Source organism: Urocampus carinirostris, unplaced genomic scaffold, assembly GCF_059441175.1.
Source record: "Urocampus carinirostris isolate Australia breed hairy pipefish unplaced genomic scaffold, RoL_Ucar_1.0 HiC_scaffold_28, whole genome shotgun sequence".
In the NCBI taxonomy this organism is placed as follows: domain Eukaryota; kingdom Metazoa; phylum Chordata; class Actinopteri; order Syngnathiformes; family Syngnathidae; genus Urocampus; species Urocampus carinirostris.
This window is the reverse complement of record NW_028283135.1, coordinates 191942-219755: the sequence shown is the minus strand read 5'-3', so window position 1 is coordinate 219755 and position 27814 is coordinate 191942.

Sequence of the window (27814 nt, the reverse complement as noted above, 5' to 3'; positions counted from 1 at the left end):
GCGGCAATGCAGGTACAATTGGATATACATCCAGCCATTCGAAATGAACTCCCGCCGATTTAGTGAGTGCCCTCCGGTGGCGTTTTTGCGGCAATGCAGCTTCCATTGGAAATACATCGAGCTGTTGGAAATGAACATCTGCCGATTTAATGACTGCCCTCCGGTGGCTTTTTGCGGCAATGCAGCTACCATTGGAACTACATCGAGCCGTTGGAAATGAATGGCAGCCGTTTTAATGAATGTCTCTGGTGGCGTTTTTGCAGCAATGCAGCTACCATTGGAAATGTAATAAGCCGTTGGAAATGAATGTCTGCCAATTTAATGAGTGCCCTTCGGTGGCGTTCTTGCGACAATGCAGCGACTATTGGAAATACATCCAGCCGTTCGAAAAATATGCCCGCCAATTTAAAGAGTGCCCTCCGGTGGCGTTCTTGCGGCAATGCAGCTACCATTGGAAATACATCGAGCCGTTGGAAATAAACGGCCTCCAATTTAATGAGTTCCCTCCGGTTGTTTTTTGCGGCAATGCAGCTACCATTTGAAATACATCCAGCCATTCAAAACTAACGGCCGCCGATTTAATGAGTGCCCTCCCCTGGCGTTTTTGCGGCAATGCAGCTACTATTGGAATTACATCGAGCCGTTGGAAATGAACGGCCGCCGATTTAATGAGTGCCCTCCGGTGGCGTTTTTGCGGCAATGCAGCTACTATTGGAAATACATCGAGCCGTTGGAAATGAACGGCCGCCGATTTAATGAGTGCCCTCCGGTGGCGTTTTTGCGGCAATGCAGGTACAATTGGATATACATCCAGCCATTCGAAATGAACGCCCGCCGATTTAGTGAGTGCCCTCCGGTGGCGTTTTTGCGGCAATGCAGCTACCATTGGAAATACATCGAGCTGTTGGAAATGAACATCTGCCGATTTAATGACTGCCCTCCGGTCGCTTTTTGCGGCAATGCAGCTACCATTGGAACTACATCGAGCCGTTGAAAATGAATGGCAGCCATTTTAATGAGTGTCTCTGGTGGCGTTTTTGCAGCAATGCAGCTACCATTGGAAATGTAATAAGCCGTTGGAAATGAATGGCCGCCAATTGAATGAGTGCCCTCCGGTGGCGTTCTTGCGGCAATGCAGCTACCATTTGAAATACATCCAGCCATTCAAAATGAACGGCCGCCGACTTAATGAGTGCCCTCCGGTGGCGTTTTTGCGGCAATGCAGCTACTGTTGGAATTACATCGAGCCGTTGGAAATGAACGACCGCCGATTTAATGAGTGCCCTCCGGTGGCGTTCTTGCGGCAATGCAGCTACCATTGGAAATACATCGAGCCGTTTGAAATTAACCGCCGCCGATTTAATGAGTGCCCTCCGGTGGCGTTTTTGGGGCAATGAAACTACCATTGGAAATTCGTCAAGCTGTTCGAAAAGAACAGCCGCCGATTTAATGAGTGCCCTCCGGTGGCGTTCTTGCGGCAATGCAGCTACCATTGGAAATACATCCAGCCGTTGGAAAAGAACGGCCGCCAATTTAATGAGTGCCCTCCGGTGGCGTTCTTGCGGCAATGCATCTACCACTGGAAATACATGCAGCCGTTCGAAATTAACGCCCACCGATTTAATGAGTGCACTTCGGTTGCGTTTTTGGGGCAATCTAGCTAGCTTTAAAAATACATTTAGCCTTTGGAAATGAACTGCCGCCAATTTACTGAGTGCCCTCCAGTGGTGTTCTTGCGGCAATGCAGCTTCCATTGGAAATACATCCAGCCGTTCGAAATTAACGCCCACCGATTTAATGAGTGCACTTCGGTTGCATTATTGCGGCAATGCAGCTACCAATGGAAATACATCGAGCCGTTGGAAATGAACGGCATTTGATTTAATGAGTGCCCTCCGATGGCGTTTTTGCAGCAATGCAGCTACCATTGGAAATACATCGAGCCGTTGTAAATGAACGGCAGCCGATTTAATGAGTGCCCTGGGTGGCGTATTTGCGGAAATGCAGCTAGCATCGGAAATACATCGAGCCGTTTTAAATGAACGGCAGCCGATTTAATGAGTGCCCTGGGTGGCGTATTTGCGGCAATGCAGCTACCATCGGAAATACAATGAGCCGTTGGAAATGAACGGCAGCCGATTTGATGAGTGCCCTCCGGTGGCATTCTTACGGCAATGCAGCTACCATTGGAAATACATCCAGCCGTTCGAAATGAACGCCTGCCAATTTAATGATGCACACCGGTGGCATTTTTGGGGGAATGCAACTACCTTTAAAAATACATTGAGCCGTTAGAAATGAACTGCCGCCAATTTAATGAGTGCCCTTCGGTGGCGTTTTTGCGGCAATGCAGCTACCATTGGACATACATCCAACCATTCGAAATGAACGGCCGCCGATTTAATGAGTGCCCTCCGGTGGCGTTTTTGCGGCAATGCAGCTACGATTGGAAATACATCGAGCCGTTGGAAATTAACAGCCGCCGATTTAATGAGTGCCCTCCGGTCGCTTTTTGCGGCAATGCAGCTACCATTGGAAATACATCGAGACGTTGGAAATGAATGGGAGCCGATTTAATGAGTGTCTCCGGTGGCGTTTTTGCAGCAATGCAGCTACCATTGGACATACATCCAACCATTCGAAATGAACGGCTGCCGATTTAATGAGTGCCCTCCGGTGGCGTTTTTGCGGCAATGCAGCTACGATTGGAAATACATCGAGCCGTTGGAAATTAACAGCCGCCGATTTAATGAGTGCCCTCCGGTCGCTTTTTGCGGCAATGCAGCTACCATTGGAAATACATCGAGACGTTGGAAATGAATGGCAGCCGATTTAATGAGTGTCTCCGGTGGCGTTTTTGCAGCAATGCAGCTACCATTGGAAATACAATAAGCCGTTGGAAATGAACGGCTGCCAATTTAATGAGTGCCCTTCGGTGGCGTTCTTGCGGCAATGCAGCTACCATTGGAAATACATCGAGCCGTTGGAAATGAAATGCCACCAATTTATTGAGTGCCCTCCCGTTGCTTTTCGCGGCAATGCAGCTACCATTGGAAATACATCCAGCCATTCGAAATAAACGTCCGCCGATTTAATGAGTGCCCTCTGGTGGCGTTTTTGCGGCAATGCAGCTACTATTGGAAATACATCGAGCCGTTGGAAATGAACGGCCGCCAATTTAATGAGTGTTCTCCGGTGGCGTTTTTGGGGCAATGCAGCTACCATTGGAAATACATCCAGCCGTTCGAAATGAACGCCCACCGATTTAATGAGTGCACTCCGGTTGCGTTTTTGGGGCAATGCAGCTACCTTCAAAAATACATTGAGCCGTTAGAAATGAACGGCCGCCAATTAAATGAGTGCCCTCCGGTGGCGTTTTGGCGGCAATGCAGCTACCATTGCAAATACATCGAGCCGATGGAAATGAACGGCCGCCGATTTAATGAGTGCCCTCCGGTGGCGTTTTTGGGGCAATGCGGCTACCATTGGAAATACATCCAGCCGTTGGAAATGAACGGCAGCCGATTTACTGAGTGTCTCCGGTGGCGTTTTTGCAGCAATGCAGCTACCATTGGAAATGTGTTGGGAAAGATGTCAGTGACTATGCTGGGTGAATAAACAGACTGGTTTGCACAATGTTCCTCCACCTAACTTGTTGTTCAGAATGCGGCAGGTAGACTTTTGACTAAGACCAAAAAGTTTGAGCATATTACTCCTGTATTGGCCAACTCTCACTGGCTCCCAGTCCACTTAAGATGTGACTTTAAGGTTCTCTTATTAACATATACATGTTTGCATGGGCTTGCACCCTCTTATCTCTCAGATTTGATTTCCCCCTATGTTCCTGCACGGAGTCTGCGCTCGGAAAATGCCGGTCTAATTGTGACTCCGAGAGCCAAGAAGTCTGCGGGCTCGAGAGCGTTCTCCATCCGGGCCCCGGTGTTATGGAACGCCCTGCCTCTGGAGATAAGATCTGCAACCTCAACGGAAGTTTTTAAATCGAGGCTTAAGACACACTTCTATTCCAAAGCATTTGATTGATGCCCACCTCATATTCTGTATTGGCCTGTCTTTTTCCGACGCCTGCCTGGCTGATACGAAGGAGAAGGATGATTGGGGATGGGTCAGCGGACCGGCGTCTGACATGCAGCATGTCAACCCCTGCATTTACCAGCTGGCAGAGACGGGAGGCAGCGTCATGGCCGTCATAGACTTTCTGGACTGGTTTGCAGGCTGGGGGCGTTGTTGATTTCATGCACTTTCCGGACATTTTAAACATCTTACCTAATGTTTACTATTATGTGTACAGTAATACTAATTGTAATTCACCCTGGTCAATCCTGGAAGGGGGATTACCACATGTGAGGTCCTTTCTCAAGGTTTCTCTTTTCTCCTCACACTGAGGTTTTTGAGTTTTTCCTTGCCCGCATGCTGGTTTAAGATCAGGTAATTGTGTAATTTTGTAACTGTAATCCTGTGCAGTCCTTTGAGACATTTTTTTCATTAAGGGCTATTTAAATAAATTTGACTTGACTTGACTAGCACAAAGTGATGGGTGTCTTTAAAGGCATTGATACCTTACCCCGCCCTCCATGCATACAAATGTCCAGGAGTATTCTGCAGTCCCTCGAAAATAAAGAGGCCATCAACAATAACATGTGAGAATGTTATCAATTTGAGAAACTGCCAGTCGGATCATGCACAGCTGAGACAACCCTAAAAAGAAGCACTATTGAGAAAACAAAACATCAGTGCAACTTTTGAGGACATCACAGTTTGCTAAAAACATTGTGCAAGTTGTGCAGTTGCATTTAGAAAGTAGTGCGGTTTGATGTTGTTCAGTTCATAGCTCAAGCCTGTGTTATTACCCCAACAAGTAGCACTTACAATTGCATGTATTAAAGTCAGTGCCCTTGTAGGGTGAGTAAACAGACTGGTCGACACAATGACCCTCCAGCTAACTTTTTGTGTATAATGAATTGATGGGTGTCTTTAAAGTCATTGCAACCTTACCCCGCCCTCCATGTATACAAATGTCCAGGAGTAATCTGAAGTCCCTCAAAAATAAAGAGGCCATCAACAATAACATGTGAGATTATTATCAATCTGAGAAACGTGCCCCGCCCTCCATGCATACAAATGTCCAGGAGTATTATGCAGCCCCTCAAACATTGAGTGGCCATCCACACGATTCTTTCTGATTGTTGTCAATCAGAGAAACCCACCCATTGGATCATTTGCAGCTGAGACAAACCCAAAACAAGGCACTGGTGCGTCAACATGACATAAACAATAGCAATAACTGCAGAGGCCATCAACACAAGGTGTGAGATTGTCTTTAATCGGAAACAGCCACCCGTTGGATCATTCAAAGCTGAGACAACCCCAAAATGAAGCACTTATGAGAATAAAAAACATCAGTGCAACTTTTCAGGACATCACAGTTTGCTAAAAACATTATCCAAGTTATGCAGTTGCATTTAGAGAGTAGTGCCGTTTGATGTTGTTGGGCTCGATAACCTTCCATGCCTGTGCTATGACCCCAACAGGTAGCACTTACAATTGCACGGATTAAAGTCAGTGCCCTTGTAGGGTGAGTAAACAGACTGGTCGACACAATGACCTTCCAGCTAACTTAGTGTGTAGCATGAATTGATGAGTGTCTTTAAAGTCATTGCAACCTTACTCGCCCTCCATGCAATCAAATATCCAGGAGTATTATGCAGCCCCTCGACCATTGAGTGGCCATCAACACGAAGCTTTGAGATTGTTATTAATTGAAAAAAAAACAACCCATTGGACCATGCACAGCTGAGACAGCCCCAAAAAGAAGCACTTATGAGACTACAAAACATCAGTGCATATTTTGAGGACATCACAGTTTGCTTAAAACATCCAAAATATGCAACTGCATCTAGCGAGTAGTTCTTCCTTAAAAGACAGTAAAGCAGAGTTTTCATGAATGGGGGAAGGAAGTCGTGTGTAAAAGTGACTTAAACCAAAGCACTTACCACAGCAATAGTTTAAGTCAGTGCTTCCAGTCGGGTTGTGGTAATCAAAAATGAGATCAGCTCTTACACATAGGAAATCCCTGCAGTGTGTGGAAAGCTTGTGAGATGAACACCTTCACTTGTGGTCAATTGAAACCTGTCACAGAAGAAGACATTTTCATTTCCGACCAGTCCTTGTACAAAGACAACAAAACTACCCCAACAAGAAGAACTTATTATTCTCAAAATACAAACGAGTGCTTTTGTCAGAGCAATTTTGGTTACAAATAAACCAATGGTATTGAAAAAAAACAAAACCGAAAGCACACATTTAAGGCATTTCCATGCTAAATGACCTCTACAAGTGCTGTTTGATGCTGTTCAGCTCATAGCTCATGTCTGTGCTATTGCCCCAACAAGTAGCACTTAGTATTGCATAATTTCAATTCAGTGCTCATGTTGGGTGAAAAAAAAGACTGGTTTGCACAATGTTCCTCCAGCTTACTCGTTGTTTAGCATGAAGTGATGGGTGTCTTTAAAGGCATTGATACCTTACCCCCCCCCCCTTCCATGCACAAAAATGTCCAAGAGTATTCTGCAGTCCCTCGAAAATGTGAAACTGTTATCAATTTGAGAAACCCGCCAGTCGGATCATGCACAGCTGAGATAACCCTAAAAAAGAAGCACTATTGAGAAAACAAAACATCAGTGCAACTTTTGATGACATCACAGTTTGCTAAAAACATTATCCAAGTCATGCAGTTGCATTTAGAAAGTATTGCCTTTTGATGTTGTTCAGTTCATAGCTCAAGCCTGTGTTATTACCCCAACAAGTAGCACTTACAATTGATGTATTAAAATCAGTGCCCTTGTAGGGTGAGTAAATAGACTGGTCGACACAATGACCCTCCAGCTAACTTGTTTTGTAGCATAAATTGATGGGTGTCTTTGAAGTCATTGCAATGTGATTGTTGTCAATCAGAGAAACCCACCCCTTGGATCATTTGCAGCTGAGAAAAAACAAAAAGGAAGCACTTATGAGAATACAAAACATCAATGCAGTTTTTGAGAACATCAGAGTTTGCTAAAAACAAGTTATTCAGCTCCATCTAGCGAGTAATTCTTCCTTAAAAGACAGGTTACCCGAGTTCTCATGAATGGCGGAAGGAACTCGTGCGTAGATATGACCTAAACCAAAGCAATTACCACAGCAATAGTTTAAGTCAGTGTTTCCAGTCGGGTTGTGGTAATCAAAAATGAGATCAGCTCTTACACATAGGAAATCCCTGCAGTGTGTGGAAAGCTTGTGAGATGAACACCTTCACTAGTGGTCAATTGAAACCCGTCACAGAAGAAGACATTTTCATTTCTGACCAGTCCTTGTACAAAGACAACAAAACTACCCCTAGAAGAAGCACTTATTATTCTCAAAATACAAACAAGTGCTTTTGTCAGAGCAATTTTGGTGACAAATGAACCAATGGAATTGAAATAAAACAAAACAAAAAGGACACATTTAAAGCATTTCCATGCTAAATAACCTCTACAACTGCTGTTTGATGCCCAAAAGAAAGCACTTATGAGAATACAAAACATCAGTGCAACTTTTGAGAACATCAGAATTTGCTAAAAACAAGATATGCAGCTCCATCTAGCGAGTAATTTGTCGTTAAAAGAAAGCTTAGCCGAGATTTAATGATTTAGACAAGGCACTGTTGCCCTCCATGCATTCAAATATCCAGGAGTATTATGCAGCCCCTCGACCGTTGAGTGGCCATCAACACGAAGCTTTGAAATTGTTATTAATTGAAAAAAAAACCACCCGTTGGATCATGCACAGCTGAGACAACTGCACTTATGTTACTACAAACATCAGTGCAACTTTTGAGGACATCAGTTTGCTAAAAACAAGTTATGCAGCACCATCTAGCGAGTAATTCTTCCTTAAAATACAGCTTAGCCGATATTTCATGACTTAGGCAAGGTACTGGTGCGTCAACATGACACAAACAATAGAAATAACTGCAGAGGCCATCAACACAAGGTTTGAGAATGTCTTTAATCGGAAAAACCCACCCGTTGGATCATGCAAAGCTGAGACAACCCCAAAATGAAGCATTTATGAGAATAAAAAAACATCAGTGCAACTTTTGAGGACATCACAGTTTGCTAAAAACATTATCCAAGTGATGCAGTTATATTTAGACAGTAGTGCCGTTTGATGTTGTTCGGCTCGATAACCTTCCATGCCTGTGCTATTACCCCAACAAGTAGCACTTACTTGTTACTTGCATGGATTAAAGTCAGTGCCCTTGAAGGGTGAGTAAACAGACTGGTCGACACAATGACCCTCCAGCTAACTTGTTGTGTAGCAACTGATGGTTGTCTTTAAAGTCATTGCAACCTTACCCCGCCCTTCATGTATACAAATGTCCAGGAGTAATCTGAAGTCCCTCAAAAATAAAAAGGCATCAAAAATAACATGTGAGATTATTATCAATCTGGGAAACGTGCCCCGCCCTCCATGCATACAAATATCCAGGAGTATTATGCAGCACCTCAAACATTGAGTGGCCATCCACACGATTCTTTCTGATCGTTGTCAATCAGAGAAACCCACCCATTGGATCATTTGCAGCTGAGAGAAACCCAAAAGGAAGCACTTATGAGATTACAAAACATCAGTGAAACTTTTGAGAACATCAAAGTTTGCTAAAAAAAAGTTATGCAGCTCCATATAGCGAGTAATTCTTCATTAAAAGAAAGCTTAGCCGAGATTTCATCACTTAGGCAAGGCACTGGTGCGTCAACATGACATAAACAATAGCAATAACTGCAGAAGCCATCAACACAAGGTTTAAGATTGTCTTTAATCGAAAAAACCCACCCGTAGGATCATGCAAAGCTGAGACAACCCCAAAATGAAGCACTTATGAGAATAAAAAACATCAGTGCAACTTTTGAGGACATCACAGTTTGCTAAAAACATTATCCAAGTTATGCAGTTGCATTAAGAGAGTAGTGCTGTTTGATGTTGTTCAGCTTGATAACCTTCCTGTGCTATTACCCCAACAAGTAGCACTTACAATTGCATGGATTAAAGTCAATGCCCTTGTAGGGTGAGTAAACAGACTGGTCGACACAATGACCCTCCAGCTAACTTGTTGTGAAGCATGAATTGATGGGTGTCTTTAAAGTCATTGCAACCATACCCCGCCCTCCATGCATTCAAATATCCAGGAGTATTATGTAGCCCCTCGACCTCTGAGTGGCCATCAAAAGGACACAGGTGCGGACACAACCTGAGTTCTTTTTAATGGGGGGGTGAACATAAAGTGCTCCAATGGAGAAAGGACAACATCAAAAAATCCAATCAAGGTAAAGGCAGGTCTGACCAAATGTAGTGCTTACAGCTTCCGCTGGATAGTCGGTGGTCACTGCTTTCAAGTGCTCATCGTAGTAATTAATTGAGTCAGCATCCAACTGACCGTCTTATGTTTTTTCCCCAAGATTTTACCTTTTCTTGCTTTTTCCTATTCTTCTCACGTTTTTATTCAGCTCCTTTCTTTTGCCTTCTTTTTTAATTATTCTATTGCTTAGTTTTTTTTCCAGCTTTTTCTTTCTTTTTAATTTTGTTATTATTTTGATTGATTTTTTTTCTTCTTTTTTTCAAATTGCTCTCACCACTACATAAATATTTTTTTGGGTTGTCAGAGCAAGTCCGTGGGTGGGACACGGCCTTTGCACCTCCTTCGCCCTTGGTAAAGCTCCTGTTCTTGTGTCATGCACATAACTCTGTTGACTGTTATAAAGCGCATCCACTGCGGTGCTTTATTCTCTTTGAGAGATGCTTCTGGTGTTACATCTCTTTTGTGTATTGATAACATTTATTCAATTATTTTAAATAATGAAGCCTAATATCAACAGTTGCTGGAGTCCCCAAATATATATATATATATATATATATATATATATATATATATATATATATATATACCGTAAATTCCGGAATATAAGCTGCTACTCTTTTCCCAAACTTTCAACCCTGCAGCTTATTCAGTGATGCGGCCAATTTATGAAATTTTTCTAACGGCTGCCAGCGACGCTCGAGTACAAAAGGAAAGATTTAGACCGTTATAATATATGCCCCGAGGAAGACTGCAACTTCTTGGCTTTTGCACAAATTAAATTAGCGTAAACATACCCTCATCATGCAAAATGCAAAAAGAAAGGCACATGACGCAGCTTTCAAGCTAAAAGCAATCGAGCAGTCCGATAAAGAAGGAAACAGAGCTACTGCACGTAAACTTTACCAGACCCGTTTCCTGTGTTGCGAGCGTGTTGCTAGCGTGTTTTGGAATAAGGGAGCGTGGGACGACGTCTAAATGACAAAGTTTCTTTCCGACACCGAGGAAGACGACTTTGATGAAATGATCTGCATTTATACAGCGCTTTTCAAGTCAAAAGCACTTTACAGTGTGCTTCACATTTTCCCAATAGTGGCCGTGCAGCCATATAAGGCGCTAACCTGCTTATTGCGGGCTTTAGGGGTTCAGTGTCTTACCCAAGGACACTTCGACATGTAACACTGAGGAGCCGGGATTCGAACTGCGATCTCTTGATCCCAAGGTGAGCTCTCTACCCCCTGAGCCACTGCCGCCCCATGATGGCTTCAGTTCTAAGGAGGAAGATTAAATTAAATTTGGAAATATACATGTTTTTCCTTGGATTACTTTAGACAGGACCCGGACTCTGCAGGTCTGCATCAAACCTTAAGTACGGGTATCATTTTCCGTTCATTTTGCTGGCTGTGATTTTTGGACTGTGTACTTTAATGAAGGACATTTAGTCTCAATCGCGGGACTTAAAGTCGGGTTTGGGTTCGCATGCGGCTTGTATACAGGTGCGGCTTGTGTAAGTACAAAATCGGTTTTCCTCTTAAAATGTGGTGGGTGCGACTTATAATCAGGTGCGCTCTATAGTCAGGAATTTACGGTATATTTATATATATATATATATATATATATATATATATATATATATATATATATATATAAACAGGCTTGGGGAGTAACATAATACATGTAACGGTAAATACCTGTTGGGACTTATTTTCATTTTATTTCTGTCAAATTTTATGTTAGTTTTGCCGGAGTTAAAAGACATTAACGCCAGGTAAGAAAGATTACCAGGTGTTGTGACTCATTTCATTTGCAGATAGGCTTGGGGAGTAACGTAATACATGTAACGGTAAAAACCGGTTTGGACTCATTTTCATTTTGTTTCTGTCAAATTTTATGTTAGTTTTGCCGGAGTTAAAAGACATTAACGCCAGGTAAGAAAGATTACAAGGTGTTGTGACTCATTTCATTTGCAGGCAGGATTGGGGAGTAACGTAATACATGTAACGATAAATACCGGTTTGGACTTATTTTCATTTTGTTTCTGTCAAATGTGATGTTAGTTTTACCAGAGTTAAAAGACATTAACGCCAGGTAGGAAAGATTACCAGGTGTGGTGACTCATTTAATTTGCAGGCAGGCTTGGGGAGTACCGGACTACATGTAACGGTAAAAACCTGTTTGGACTTATTTTCATTTTGTTTCTGTCGAATTTTATGTTAGTTTTGCCGGAGTTGATTAACGCCATGTGAGAAAGATTACCAGGTGTTGTGACTCATTTCATTTGCAGGCAGGCTTGGGGAGTAACGTAATTCCTTGTAACGGTAAATACCGGTTTGGACTTATTTTCATTTTGTTTTTATCAAATTTGATGTTAGTTAAAAGACATTAACTCCAGGTAAGAAAGATTACCAGGTGTTGTGACTCATTTCATTTGCAAGGAAGGCTTGGGGAGTAACGTAATACATGTAACGGTAAAAACCTGTTGAGACTCATTTTCATTTTGTTTCTGTCAAATTTTATGATAGTTTTGCCGGAGTTGAAATACATTAACGCCAGGTAAGAAAGATTACAAGGTGTTGTAATTCATTTCGTTTGCAGGCAGGCTTGGGGAGTAACGTAATACATGTAACGGTAAATACCGGTTTGGACTCATTTTCATTTTGTTTCTGTCAAATTTAATGTTAGTTTTGCCGGAGTTAAAAGACATTAACGGGAGGAAAGAAAGATTACCAGGTGTGGTGACTCATTTAATTTGCAGGAGGGCTTGGGGAGTAACGGACTACATGTAACGGTAAATACCTGTTTGGACTTATTTTCATTTTGTTTCTGTCAAATTTTATGTTAGTTTTGCAGTAGTTGATTAACGCCATGTGAGAAATATTACCAGGTGTTGTGACTCATTTCATTTGCAAGGAAGGCTTGGGGAGTAACGTAATACATGTAACGATAAATACCTGTTTGAAATTATTTTAATTTTGTTTCTGTCAAATGTTATGTTAGTTTTGCCAGAGTTGAAAGACATCAACGCCAGGTGAGAAAGATTACCAGGTGTTGTGACTCATTTCATTAGCAGGCAGGCTTGGGAAGTAACGAAATACATGTAACAGTAAATACCGGTTTGGACTTATTTTCATTTTGTTTCTGTCAAATTTGATGTTAGTTTTGCCGGAGTTAAAAGACATTAACGCCAGGTAAGAAAGATTACCAGGTGTGATGACTCATTTCATTTGCAGGCAGGCTTGGGGAGTAACATAATACATGTAACGGTAAAACCCTGTTAGGACTCATTTTCATTTTGTTTCTGTCAAATTTTATGTTAGTTTTGCCGGAGTTGAAAGACATTAACGCCAGGTAAGAAAGATTACAAGGTGTTGTGACTCATTTCATTCGCAGGCAGGCTTGGGGAGTACTGTAATACATGTAACGGAAAATACTGGTTTGGACTTATTTTCATTTTGTTCCTGTAAAATTTGATGTTAGTTTTGCCAGATTCAAAAGACATTAACGCCAGGTAAGAAATATTACCAGGTGTTGTGACTCATTTCATTTGCAAGGAAGGCTTGGGAAGTAAGGTAATACATGTAACGGTAAATACCTGTTTGGACTTATTTTCATTTTGTTTCTGTCGAATTTTATGTTAGTTTTGCCGGAGTTGAAAGACCTCAACGCCAGGTGAGAAAGATTACCAGGTGTTGTGACTCATTTCATTTGCAGGCAGGCTTGGGGAGTAACGTAATACATGGAATGGTAAATACTGGTTTGGACATATTTTCATTTTGTTTCTGTAAAATGTGATGTTAGTTTTGCTGGAGTTAAAAGACATTAATGCCAGGTAAGAAAGATTACCAGGTGTTGTGACTAATTTCATCTGCAGGCAGGCTTGGGGTGTAACGTAATACATGTAACGGTAAATACCGGTTTGGACTTATTTTCATTTTGTTTCTGTCAAATTTGATGTTAGTTTTGCCGGAGTTAAAAGACATTAACGCCAGGTAAGAAAGATTACCAGGTGTTGTGACTCATTTCATTTGCAGGCAGGCTTGGGGAGTAACGTAATACATGTAACGGAAAATACTGGTTTGGACTTATTTTCATTTTGTTTCTGTCGAATTTTATGTTAGTTTTGCCGGAGTTGAAAGACCTCAACGCCAGGTGAGAAAGATTACCAGGTGTTGTGACTCATTTCATTTGCAGGCAGGCTTGGGGAGTAACATAATACATGTAACGGTAAAAACCTGTTAGGACTCATTTTCATTTTGTTTCTGTCAAATTTTATGTTAGTTTTGCCGGAGTTGAAAGACATCAACGCCAGGTGAGAAAGATTACCAGGTGTTGTGACTCATTTCATTAGCAGGCAGGCTTGGGAAGTAACGAAATACATGTAACGGTAAATACCGGTTTGGACTTATTTTCATTTTGTTTCTGTCAAATTTTATGTTAGTTTTGCCGGAGTTAAAAGACATTAATGCCAGGTAAGAAAGATTACCAGGTGTTGTGACTCATTCCATTTGCTGAAGGGCTTGGGGAGTAACGTAATACATGTCACAGTAAAAACCTGTTTGGACTCATTTTCATTTTGTTTCTGTCAAATTTTATGTTAGTTTTGCCGGAGTTGAAAGACATTAACGCCAGGTAAGAAAGATTACAAGGTGTTGTGACTCATTTCATTCGCAGGCAGGCTTGGGGAGTACTGTAATACATGTAACGGAAAATACTGGTTTGGGCTTATTTTCATTTTGTTCCTGTCAAATTTGATGTTAGTTTTGCCGGATTCAAAAGACGTTAACGCCAGGTAAGAAAGATTACCAGGTGTGGTGGCTCATTTCATTTGCAGGCAGGCTTGGGGAGTAACGTAATACATGTAACGGTAAAAACCTGTTTGGACTTATTTTCATTTTGTTTCTGTTGAATTTTATGTTAGTTTTGCCGGAGTTGTAAGACATCAACGCCAGGTGAGAAAGATTACCAGGTGTTGTGACTCATTCCATTTGCTGAAGGGCTTGGGGAGTAACGTAATACATGTCATGGTAAAAACCTGTTTGGACTCATTTTCATTTTGTTTCTGTCAAATTTTATGTTAGTTATGCCGGAGTTGAAAGACATTAACGCCAGGTAAGAAAGATTACAAGGTGTTGTGACTCATTTCATTCGCAGGCAGGCTTGGGGAGTACTGTAATACATGTAACAGAAAATACTGGTTTGGGCTTATTTTCATTTTGTTCCTGTCAAATTTGATGTTAGTTTTGCCGGATTTAAAAGACGTTAACGCCAGGTAAGAAAGATTACCAGGTGTGGTGACTCATTTCATTTGCAGGCAGGCTTGGGGAGTAACGTAATACATGTAACGGTAAAAACCTGTTTGGACCTATTTTCATTTTGTTTCTGTTGAATTTTATGTTAGTTTTGCCGGAGTTGAAAGACATCAACGCCAGGTGAGAAAGATTACCAGGTGTTGTGACTCATTCCATTTGCTGAAGGGCTTGGGGAGTAACGTAATACATGTCACGGTAAAAACCTGTTTGGACTCATTTTCATTTTGTTTCTGTCAAATTTTATGTTAGTTTTGCCGGAGTTGAAAGACATTAACGCCAGGTAAGAAAGATTACAAGGTCTTGTGACTCATTCTATTACCAGGCAGGCTTGGGGAGTAATGTAATACATGTAACGGCAAATCCCGGTTTGGACTCATTTTCATTTTGTTTCTGTCATATTTGATGTTAGTTTTGCCAGAGTTAAAAGACATTAACGCCAGGAAAGAAAGATTACCAGGTGTGGTGACTCATTTAATTTGCAGGAGGGCTTGGGGAGTAACGGACTACATGTAACGGTAAAAACCTGTTTGGACTTATTTTCATTTTGTTTCTGTCGAATTTTATGTTAGTTTTGCCGGAGTTGATTAATGCAAGGTGAGAAATATTACCAGGTGTTGTGACTCATTTTATTTGCAAGGAAGGTTTGGGGAGTAACGTAATAGATGTAATGGTAAATACCTGTTTGGACTTATTTTCATTTTGTTTCTGTCAAATTTTATGTTAGTTTTGCCGTAGTTGAAAGACATCAACGCCAGGTGAGAAAGTTTACCAGGTGTTGTGACTCATTTAATTTGCAGGCAGGCTTGGCGAGTAACGTAATACATGTAAAGGTAAAAACTGGTTTGGACTTATTTTCATTTTGTTTCTGTCAAATTTGATGTTAGTATTGCCGGAGTTAAAAGACATTAACGCCAGGTAAGAAAGATTACCAGGAGTGGCGACTCATTTCATTCTCAGGCAGGCTTGGGAAGTAACGGACCACATGTAATGGGAGAAACCTGTTTGGACCTAATTTCATTTTGTTTGTCGAATTTGATGTTAGTTTTCCCGGAGTTAAAACATTAACGCCAGGTAAGAAATATTACCAGGTGTTGTGACTCATTTCATTTGCAGGCAGGCTTGGGGAGTAATGTAGAACAATGTTGCTACCATTGGAAATTCATCCAGCCATTCGAAATGAACGGTGACCGATTTAAAGGTGTTTGCTCCAGTGGCGTTTTTGCGGCAATGCAACTACCATTGGAAATACATCCAACCATTCTAAATGAACGGCCGCCAATTTAATAAGTGTCCTCCGGTGGCGTTTTTACGGCAATGCAGCTACAATTGGAAATACATCTCGCCCTTCGAAATGAACAATCGCCGATTTAATGAGTGCTCTCCGATGGCGTTCTTGTGGGTATGCAACTACCATTGGAAATTCATCCAGCCGTTGGAAATGAACGGCCGCCGATCTAAAGGTGTGCCCTCCAGTGGCATTTTTGCGGCAATGCAGCTACTGTTCGGAATATATCCAGCCATTCGAAATGAACGGTCGCTGATTTAATAAATGCCCTCCGGTGGCGTTTTTTGCAGCAATGCAGCTACCATTGGAAATACATCCAGCCGTTGGAAATAAACGGCTGCCGACTTAATGAGAGCCCTCCTGTGGCAATTTTGGGCCAATGCAGCTAGCATTGGAAATACATCGAGCCGTTGGAAATGAAAGGCCGCCGATTTAATAACTACCCTCCCGTGGCAATTTTTGCGGCAATACAGCTACCATTGGCTATACATCCAGCCGTTCAAAATGAAGGCCCGCCGTTTTAATTAGTGCTCTCCGGACGCGTTTTTGAGGCAATGTAACTACCATTGGAAATATGTCAAGCCGTTCGAAATGAACTGCTGCCGATTGAATGAGTGCACTCCGGTGGCGTTTGTGCGGCAATGCAGCTACCATTAGAAATACATCGAGCCGTTGGAAATGAATGGCCACCAATTTAATGAGTGCCCTCCGGTGGCGTTTTTGGGGCAATGCAGCTACCATTGGAAATACATCCAGCCGTTAGAAATGAACGGCTGCCGATTTAATGAGTGTCTCCGGTGGCGTTTTTGCAGCAATGCAGCTACCATTGGAAATAAAATGAGCCGTTTGGAAATGAATGGCAGCCGATTTAATGAGTGTCTACGGTGGCGTATTTGCGGCAATGCAGCTACCATTGGAAATAAACCCAGCCGCTTGAAATGAACAGCCATCGATATAATAAGTGCCCTCCAGTGGCGTTTTTGCGGCAATGCAGCTACCATTGGAAATACATCAAGCCGTTGGAAATGAGCGGCCGCAGATTTAATGAGTTCCCTCCAGTGGCGTTTTTGGAGCAATGCAGCTACCATTGGAAATACATCGAGCCGTTGGAAATGAACGGCAGCCGATTAAATGAGTGTCACCGGTGGCGTTTTTGCGGCAATGCAGCTACCATTGGAAATATATCCCGCCGTTTGAAATTAACAGCCGCCGATTTAATGGGTGCCCTCCGTGGCGTTTTTGCGGCAATTGAGCTACCATTGGAAATACTTCGTGCCGTTGGAAATGAACGGCTGCCGATTAAATGAAAGCCCTGGGTGGCATATTTGCGGCAATGCAGCTACCATCGGAAAAACATCGAGCCGTTTGAAATGAACAGCCACCAATTTAATAAATACCCTCCTGTGGGTTTTTTGCGGCAATGCAGCTACCATTGGGAATACATCAAGCCGTTGGAAATGAACGGCCGCCGATTTAATGAGTGCCCTCCGCTGGCGTTTTTAGGGCAATGCAGCTACCATTGGAAATACATCCAGCCGTTGGAAATGAACGGCAGCCAATTTAATGAGTGTGTCCGCTGGCGTTTTTGCGGCAATGCAGCTACCATTGGAAATACATCCAGCCGTTGGAAATGAACGGCTGCTGATTTAATAAGTGCCCTCTGGTGGCATTTTTGGGGCAATGCAAATACCATTGGAAATAGTTTGTGCCGTTGGAAATGAACAGCCACTGATTTAATAAATGCCCTCCGGTGGCGTTTTTGCGGAAATGCAGCTACCATTGGAAATACATCCAGCCGTTCGAAATGAACCACCGCCGATTTAATGAGTTCCCTCCGGTAGCGTTTTTGGGGCAATGAAGCTACCATTGGAAATACGTCAAGCTGTTCGAAATGAACAGCCGCCGATTTGATGAGTGCCCAATGCAGCTACCATTGGAAATACATCCAGCCGCTGGAATTGAACGGCAGCCGATTAAATGAGTGTCTCTGGTGGCGTTTTTGCAGCAATGCAGCTACTATTGGAAATACAATGAGGAGCCATTGGAAATGAACGGCCGCCAATTTAATGAGTGCCCTCCGGTGGCGTTCTTGCGGCAATGCATGTACCATTGGAAATACATGCAGCTGTTCGAAATTAACACCCACCGATTTAATGAGTGCACTCCGGTTGCGTTTTTGGGGCAATCCAGCTACCTTTAAAAATACATTTAGCTGTTGGAAATGAACGGCCGCCCATTTAATGAGTGCCCTCCGGTGGTGTTCTTGCGGCAATGCAGCTTCCATTGGAAATACATCCAGCCGTTCGAAATGAACACCCACCGATTTAATGAGTGCACTCCGGTTGCGTTTTTGGGGCAATGCAGCTACCTTTAAAAATACATTGAGCCGTTAGAAATGAACGGCCTCCAATTAAATGAGTGCCCTCCGGTGGCGTTGTAGCTGCAATTCAGCTTCCATTTGAAATACATCCAGCCGTTGGAAATGAACGGCAGCCGATTGAATGAATGTCTCCGGTGGCGTTTTTGTGGCAATGCAGCTACCATTGGAAATACAATGAGAAGTTGCAAATGAATGGCCGCCAATTTAATGAGTGCCCTCGGTGGCGTTTTTACGGCAATGCAGCTACCATTGGAAATACATCCAGCCGTTGGAAACGAACGGCAGCCGATTTAATGAGTGTCTCCGGTGGCAATTTTGCGGCAAAGCAGCTACCATTGGAAATACATCCAGCCATTCAAAAGGAACGGCCGCCGATTTAATTAGTGCTCTCCGGTGGCGTTTTTGGGGCAATGCAACCACCATTTGAAAAACTTCGTGCCGTTGGAAATGAATGGCCACCGATTAAATGAGTGCCCTCGGTGGCGTTTTTACGGCAATGCAGCTACCATTGGAAATACATTGAGCCGTTAGAAATGAACGGCCACCAATTAAATGAGTGCCCTCCGGTGGCGTTTTAGCGGCAATTCATCTTCCATTGGAAATACATCCAGCCGTTGGAAATGAACGGCAGCCGATTGAATGAGTGTCTCCGGTGGCGTTTTTGTGGCAATGCAGCTACCATTGGAAATACAATGAGCCGTTGGAAATGAACGGCCGCCAATTTAATGAGTGCCCTCCGGTGGCGTTTTTGGGGCAATGCAACCACTATTTAAATAACTTCGTGCCGTTGGAAATGAATGGCCACCGATTAAATGAGTGCCCTCTGTGGCGTTTTTACGGCAATGCAGCTACCATTGGAAATACATCCAGCCGTTGGAAACGAACGGCAGCCGATTTAATGAGTGTCTCCGGTGGCGTTTTTGCTGCAATGCAGCTGCCATTGGAAATACATCGAGCTGTTGGAAATGAACGCCCGCCGATTTAATGAGTTTCCTCCAGTGGCGTTTTGGGGCAATGCAGCTACCATTAGATATACATCGAGCCGTTCGAAATTAACCGCCGCCGAATTAATGAGTGCCGTCCGGTGGCGTTTTTGGGGCAATGAAGCTACCATTGGAAATACGTCAAGCTGTTCAAAATGAACAGTCGTTGATTTAATGAGTGCCCTCCGGTGGCATTCTTGCGGCAATGCAGCTACCATTGGAAATACATCCAGCCGTTGGAAATGAACGGCCGCCGATTTAATGAGTGCCCTCCGGTGGCATTTTTGGGGCAATGCAACTACCATTGGAAATAGTTTGTGCCGTTGGAAATGAACGGCCGCCGATTAAATGAGTGTCCTCGGTGGCGTATTTGCGGCAATGCAGCTACCATTGGAAATACATCCAGCCGTTTGAAATGAACAGCCACTGATTTAATAAATGCCCTCCGGTGGCGTTTTTGCAGAAATGCAGCTACCATTGGAAATACATCCAGCCGTTTGAAATGAACCGCCGCCGATTTAATGAGTGCCCTCCGGTAGCGTTTTTGGGGCAATGAAGCTACCATTGGAAATACGTCAGGCTGTTCGAAATAATCAGCCGCCGATTTGATGAGTGCCCTCCGGTGGCGTTTTAGGGGCAATGCAGCTACCATTGGAAATACATCCAGCCGTTGGAATTGAACGGCAGCCGATTTAATGAGTGTCCTCCGGTAGCGTTTTTGGGGCACTGAAGCTACCATTGGAAATACAACAAGCAGTTCGAAATGAACAGCCGCCTATTTAATGAGGGCCCTCCGGTGGCGTTCTTGCGGCAATGCAGCCACCAATGGAAATACATCCAGCCGTTGGATATGAACAGCATTCGATTTATTGAGTGCCCTCCGATGACGTTTTTGCGGCAATGCAGCTACCATTGGAAATACATCGAGCCGTTGGAAATGAACGACAGACGATTTAATGAGTGCCCTCCGGTAGCGTTTTTGGGGCAATGAAGCTACCATTGGAAATACGTCAAGCTGTTCGAAATGAACAGCCTCTGATTTGATGGGTGCCCTCCGGTGGCGTTCTTGCGGCAATGCAGCTAGCATTGGAAATAAGTCCAGCCGTTGTAAATCAACGGCCGCCGATTTAATGAGTGCCCTCTGGTCGCTTTTTTCGCCATTGCAGCTACCATTGGCCATACATCCAGCCGTTCAAAATGAATGCCCGCCCATTTAATTGGTGCCCTCCAGGCACGTTTTTGAGGCAATGCAGCTACCATTGGAAATACGTCAAGCCGTTCGAAATGAACTGCCGCCGATTTAATGAGTGCCCTCCGATGGTGTTTGTGCGGCAATGCAGCTACCATTGGAAATACATCCAGCCATTCGAAATGAACGCCTGCCAATTTAATGAGTGCACAATGGTTGCATTTTTGGGGGAATGCAGCTACCTTTAAAAATACATTGAGCCGTTAGAAATGAACGGCCGCCAATTTAATGAGTGCCCTTCAGTGGCCTTCTTGCGGCAATGCAGCTACTATTGGAAATACATCGAGCCGTTGGAAGTTAACAGCCGCCGATTTAATGAGTGCTCTCTGGTCGCTTTTTGCAGCAATGCAGCTACCATTGGAAATACATTGAGCCATTGGAAATGAATGGCAGCCGTTTTAATTAGTGTCTCTGGTGGCGTTTTTGCAGCAATGCAGCTACCAATGGAAATACAATAAGCCGTTGGAAATGGATGGCTGCCAATTTAATGAGTGTCTCCGGTGGCAATTTTGCGGCAATGCAGCTACCATTGGAAATACAATGAGCCGTTGGAAATGAACGGCCGCCGATTTAATCAGTTCCCTCCGGTGGCGTTTTTGCTGCAATGCAGCTGCCATTGGAAATACATAGAGCTGTTGGAAACGAACGACAGCCGATTTAATGAGTGTCTCCGGTGGCGATTTTGGGGCAATGAAACTACCATTGGAAATACGTCAAGCTGTTCAAAATGAACAGCCGCCGATTTAATGAGTGCACTCCGGTGGCATTCTTGCGGCAATGCAGCTACCATTGGAAATACATCCAGCCGTTGGAAATGAACGGCTGCCGATTTAATGAGTGCCCTCCAGTGGCGTTTTAGGGGCAATGCAACTACCATTGGAAATAATAATAATAATAATAATTTCCTTCGTATTGTCATTCTTTGTAACAATGTACACAGAACGAAATGTCGATACACCTGACCCGTTGTAGCGAGTCGATGCAGCCGCAGCCAACAGATGGCGCCGCCATTATACCAATTAGGTATGTCTCGGCCGAGGCGCGAACCAGCGACCTCCCAGTCTCAAATAGTTTGTGCCGTTGGAAATGAACGGCCGCCGATTAAATGAGTGTCCTCCGTGGCGTATTTGCGGCAATGCAGCTACCATTGGAAATACATCCAGCCGTTTGAAATGAACAGCCAGATTTAATAAATGCCTTCCGGTGAGGTTTTTGCGGAAACGCAGCTACCATTGGAAATACATCCAGCCATTCGAAATGAACCGCCGCCGATTTAATGAGTGCCCTCCGGTAGCGTTTTTGGGGCAATGAAGCTACCATTGGAAATACGTCAAGCTGTTCGAAATGAACAGCCGCCGATTTGATGAGTGCCCTCCGGTGGCGTTTTTGGGGCAATGCAGCTACCATTGGAAATACATCCAGCCGTTGGAAATGAACGGCAGCCGATTTAATGAGTGCCTCCGGTGGCGTTTTTGCGGCAATGCAGCTGCCATTGGAAATACAATAAGCCGTTGGAAATGAACGGCAGCCGATTTAATGAGTTTCTCCAGTGGCGTTTTTGCGGCAATGCAGCTACCATTGGAAATACATCCAGCCGTTCGAAATGAACCGCCGCCGATTTAATGAGTGTCCTCTGGTAGCGTTTTTGGGGCACTGAAGCTACCATTGGAAATACATCAAGCAGTTCGAAATGAACAGACGCCGATTTAATGAGTGCCCTCCGGTGGCGTTCTTGCGGCAATGCAGCTACCAATGGAAATACATGGAGCCGTTGGAAATGAACGGCATTCGATTTAATGAGTACCCTCCGATGGCGTTTTTGCGGCAATGCAGCTACCATTGGAAATACATCGAGCCGTTGGAAATGAACGACAGCCGATTTAATGAGTGTCTCCGGTGGCGTTTTTTTGGCAATGCAGCTACCATTGGAAATACATCGAGCCGTTGGAAATGAACGGCAGCCGATTTAATGAGTGTCTCCCGTGGAGTTTTTGCGGCAATGCAGCTACCATTGGAAATACATTCCGCCGTTTGAGTGCCCTCCGGTAGCGTTTTTGGGGCAATGAAGCTACTATTGGAAATACGTCAAGCTGTTCGAAATGAACAGCCGCCGATTTAATGGGTGCCCTCCGGTGGCGTTCTTGCGCCAATGCAGCTACCATTGGAAATAAGTCCAGCCGTTGGAAATGAACGGCCGCCGATTTAATGAATGTCGTCCGGTCGCTTTTTGCGCCATTGCATCTACCATTGGCCATACATACAGCCGTTCAAATTGAAGGCCCGCCGATTTAATTAGTGCCCTCCAGGCGCGTTCTTGAGGCAATGTAGCTACCATTGGAAATACGTCAAGCCGTTCGAAATGAACTGCCGCCGATTTAATGAGTGCCCTTCAGTGGCGTTCTTGCGGCAATGCAGCTACCATTGGACATACATCCAACCATTCGAAATGAACGGCCGCCGATTTAATGAGTTCCCTCCGGTGGCGTTTTTGCGGCAATGCAGCTACTATTGGAAATACATCGAGCTGTTAGAAATTAACGGCCGCCGATTAAATGAGTGCCCTCCGGTGGCGTTTTTGCGGCAATGCAACTACCAGTGGAAATACATCCAGCCTTTGGAAATGAACGGCTGCCGATTTAAAGTTGTGCACTCCAGTGGCATTTTTGCAGCAATGCAGCTACCATTGGAAATACATCCAGCCATTCGAAATGATCGCCTGCCAATTTAATGAGTGCACACCGGTTGCATTTTCGGGGGAATGCAGCTACCTTTAAAAATACATTGAGCCGTTGGAAATTAACAGTCGCCGATTTAATGAGTGCCCTCCGGTCACTTTTTGCGGCAATGCAGCTACCATTGGAACTACATCGAGCCGTTGGAAATGAATGGCAGCCGTTTTAATGAGTGTCTCTGGTGGCGTTTTTGCAGCAAAGCAGCTACCATTGGAAATGTAATAAGCCGTTGGAAATGAATGGCTGCCAATTTAATGAGTGCCCTCCGGTGGCGTTTTTGGGGCAATGCAGCTACCATTGGAAATACATCCAGCCGTTAGAAATGAACGGCTGCCGATTTAATGAGTGTCTCCGGTGGCGTTTTTGCAGCAATGCAGCTACTATTGGAAATAAAATGAGCCGTTTGGAAATGAATGGCAGCCGATTTAATGAGTGTCTACGGTGGCTTATTTGCGGCAATGCAGCTACCATTGGAAATAAACCCAGCCGCTTGAAATGAACAGCCATCGATATAATAAGTGCCCTCCATTGGCGTTTTTGCGGCAATGCAGCTACCATTGGAAATACATCGAGCCGTTGGAAATGAACGGCAGCCGATTAAATGAGTGTCACCGGTGGCGTTTTTGCGGCAATGCAGCTACCATTGGAAATACATCCCGCCGTTTGAAATTAACAGCCGCCGATTTAATGGGTGCCCTCCGGTGGCGTTCTTGAGGCAATGCAGCTACCATTGGAAATAAGTCCAGCCGTTGGAAATGAACGGCCGCCGATTTAATGAGTGCCCTCCGGTCGCTTTTTGCGGCATTGCAGCTACCATTGGAAATACATCCAGCCGTTGGAAATGAACGGCTCCCGACTTAATAAGAGCCCTCCAGTGGCGTTTTTGGGGCGATGCAGCTATTCTTGGAAATACATCGAGCCGTTGAAAATGAACGGCCGCCGATTTAATGACTGCCCTCCGGTGGCGTTTTTGCGGCAATGCAGCTACCATTGGCCATACATCCAGCCGTTCAAAATGAAGGCCCGCCGATTTAATTAGTGCCCTCCAGGCGCGTTTTTGAGGCAATGCAGTTACCATTGGAAATACGAAAAGCCGTTCGAAATGAACTGCCGCTGATTTAATGAGTGCCCTCCGATGGTGTTAGTGCGGCAATGCAGCTACCATTGGAAATACATCGAGCCGTTGGAAATTAACGGCTGCCGATTTAATGAGTGTCTCCGGTGGCGTTTTTGCAGCAATGCAGCTACCATTGGAAATAAAATGAGCCGTTTGGAAATGAATGGCAGCCGATTTAATGAGTGTCTACGGTGGCTTATTTGCGGCAATGCAGCTACCATTGGAAATAAACCCAGCCGCTTGAAATGAACAGCCATCGATATAATAAGTGCCCTCCAGTGGCGTTTTTGCGGCAATGCAGTTACCATTGGAAATACATCGAGCCGTTGGAAATGAACGGCAGCCGATTAAATGAGTGTCACCGGTGGCGTTTTTGCGGCAATGCAGCTACCATTGGAAATACATCCCGCCGTTTGGAAATAACAGCCGCCGATTTAATGGGTGCCCTCCGGTGGCGTTCTTGAGGCAATGCAGCTACCATTGGAAATAAGTCCAGCCGTTGGAAATGAACGGCCGCCGATTTAATGAGTGCCCTCCGGTCGCTTTTTGCGGCATTGCAGCTACCATTGGAAATACATCCAGCCGTTGGAAATGAACGGCTCCCGACTTAATAAGAGCCCTCCAGTGGCATTTTTGGGGCGATGCAGCTATTCTTGGAAATACATCGAGCCGTTGAAAATGAACGGCCGCCGATTGAATGACTGCCCTCCGGTGGCGTTTTTGCGGCAATGCAGCTACCATTGGCCATACATCCAGCCGTTCAAAATGAAGGCCCGCCGATTTAATTAGTGCCCTCCAGGCGCGTTTTTGAGGCAATGCAGTTACCATTGGAAATACGAAAAGCCGTTCGAAATGAACTGCCGCTGATTTAATGAGTGCCCTCCGATGGTGTTAGTGCGGCAATGCAGCTACCATTGGAAATACATCGAGCCGTTGGAAATTAACGGCCGCCGATTTAATGAGTGCCCTCCGGTGGCGTTTTTGTGGCAATGCAACTACCATCTGAAATACATCCAGCCGTTGGAAATGAACGGCTGCCGATTTAAAGTTGTGCCCTCCAGTGGCATTTTTGCGGAAATGCAACTACCATTGGAAATACATCCAGCCATTCGAAATGAACGCCTGCCAATTTAATGAGTGCCCTTTGGTGGCCTTCTTGCGGCAATGCAGCTACCATTGGAAATACATCGAGCTTTTGGAAATTTACAGCTGCCGATTTAATAAGTGCCCTCCGGTCGCTTTTGGCGGCAATGCAGCTACCATTGGAAATACATCCAAACATTCGAAATGAATGGCCGCCAATTTAAATGAGTGCCCTCCGTGGCGTTTTTGCGGCAATTGAGCTACCATTGGAAATACTTCGTGCCGTTGGAAATGAACGGCTGCCGATTAAATGAAAGCCCTGGTTGGCATATTTGCGGCAATGCAGCTACCATCGGAAAAACATCGAGCCGTCTGAAATGAACAGCCACCAATTTAATAAGTACCCTCCTGTGGGTTTTTTGCGGCAATGCAGCTACCATTGGGAATACATCAAGCCGTTGGAAATGAACGGCCGCCGATTTAATGAGTGCCCTCCGGTGGCGTTTTTGGGGCAATGCAGCTACCATTGGAAATACATCCAGCCGTTGGAAATGAACGGCAGCCAATTTAATGAGTGTGTCCGCTGGCGTTTTTGCGGCAATGCAGCTACCATTGGAAATACATCCAGCCGTTGGAAATGAACGGCTGCTGATTTAATAAGTGCCCTCTGGTGGCATTTTTGGGGCAAATGCAACTACCATTGGAAATAGTTTGTGCCGTAGGAAATGAACAGCCACTGATTTAATAAATGCCCTCCGGTGGCGTTTTTGCAGAAATGCAGCTACCATTGGAAATACATCCAGCCGTTCGAAATGAACCACCGCCGATTTAATGAGTTCCCTCCGGTAGCGTTTTTGGGGCAATGAAGCTACCATTGGAAATACGTCCAGCCGTTGGAAATGAACGGCAGCCGATTTAATGAGTGCCTCCGGTGGCGTTTTTGCGGCAATGCAGCTGCCATTGGAAATACAATAAGCCGTTGGAAATGAACGGCAGCCGATTTAATGAGTTTCTCCAGTGGCGTTTTTGCGGCAATGCAGCTACCATTGGAAATACATCCAGCCGTTCGAAATGAACCGCCGCCGATTTAATGAGTGTCCTCTGGTAGCGTTTTTGGGGCACTGAAGCTACCATTGGAAATACATCAAGCAGTTCGAAATGAACAGACGCCGATTTAATGAGTGCCCTCCGGTGGCGTTCTTGCGGCAATGCAGCTACCAATGGAAATACATGGAGCCGTTGGAAATGAACGGCATTCGATTTAATGAGTGCCCTCCGATGGCGTTTTTGCGGCAATGCAGCTACCATTGGAAATACATCGAGCCGTTGGAAATGAACGGCAGCCGATTTAATGAGTGTCTCCCGTGGCGTTTTTGCGGCAATGCAGCTACCATTGGAAATACAATCCGCCGTTTGAGTGCCCTCCGGTAGCGTTTTTGGGGCAATGAAGCTACTATTGGAAATACGTCAAGCTGTTCGAAATGAACAGCCGCCGATTTAATGGGTGCCCTCCGGTGGCGTTCTTGCGCCAATGCAGCTACCATTGGAAATAAGTCCAGCCGTTGGAAATGAACGGCCGCCGATTTAATGAATGCCCTCCGGTCGCTTTTTGCGCCATTGCATCTACCATTGGCCATACATACAGCCGTTCGAAATGAACACCCACCGATTTAATGAGTGCACTCCGGTTGTGTTTTTGGGGCAATGCAGCTACCTTTAAAAATACATTGAGCCGTTAGAAATGAACGGCCGCCAATTAAATGAGTGCCCTCCGGTAGCGTTTTTGGGGCAATGAAGCTACCATTGGAAATACGTCAAGCTGTTCGAAATGAACAGCCGCCGATTTGATGAGTGCCCTCCGGTGGCGTTTTTGGGGCAATGCAGCTACCATTGGAAATACATCCAGCTGTTGGAAATGAACGGCAGCCGATTTAATGAGTGCCTCCGGTGGCGTTTTTGCGGCAATGCAGCTGCCATTGGAAATACAATAAGCCGTTGGAAATGAACGGCAGCCGATTTAATGAGTTTCTCCAGTGGCGTTTTTGCGGCAATGCAGCTACCATTGGAAATACATCCAGCCGTTCGAAATGAACCGCCGCCGATTTAATGAGTGTCCTCTGGTAGCGTTTTTGGGGCACTGAAGCTACCATTGGAAATACATCAAGCAGTTCGAAATGAACAGACGCCGATTTAATGAGTGCCCTCCGGTGGCGTTCTTGCGGCAATGCAGCTACCAATGGAAATACATGGAGCCGTTGGAAATGAACGGCATTCGATTT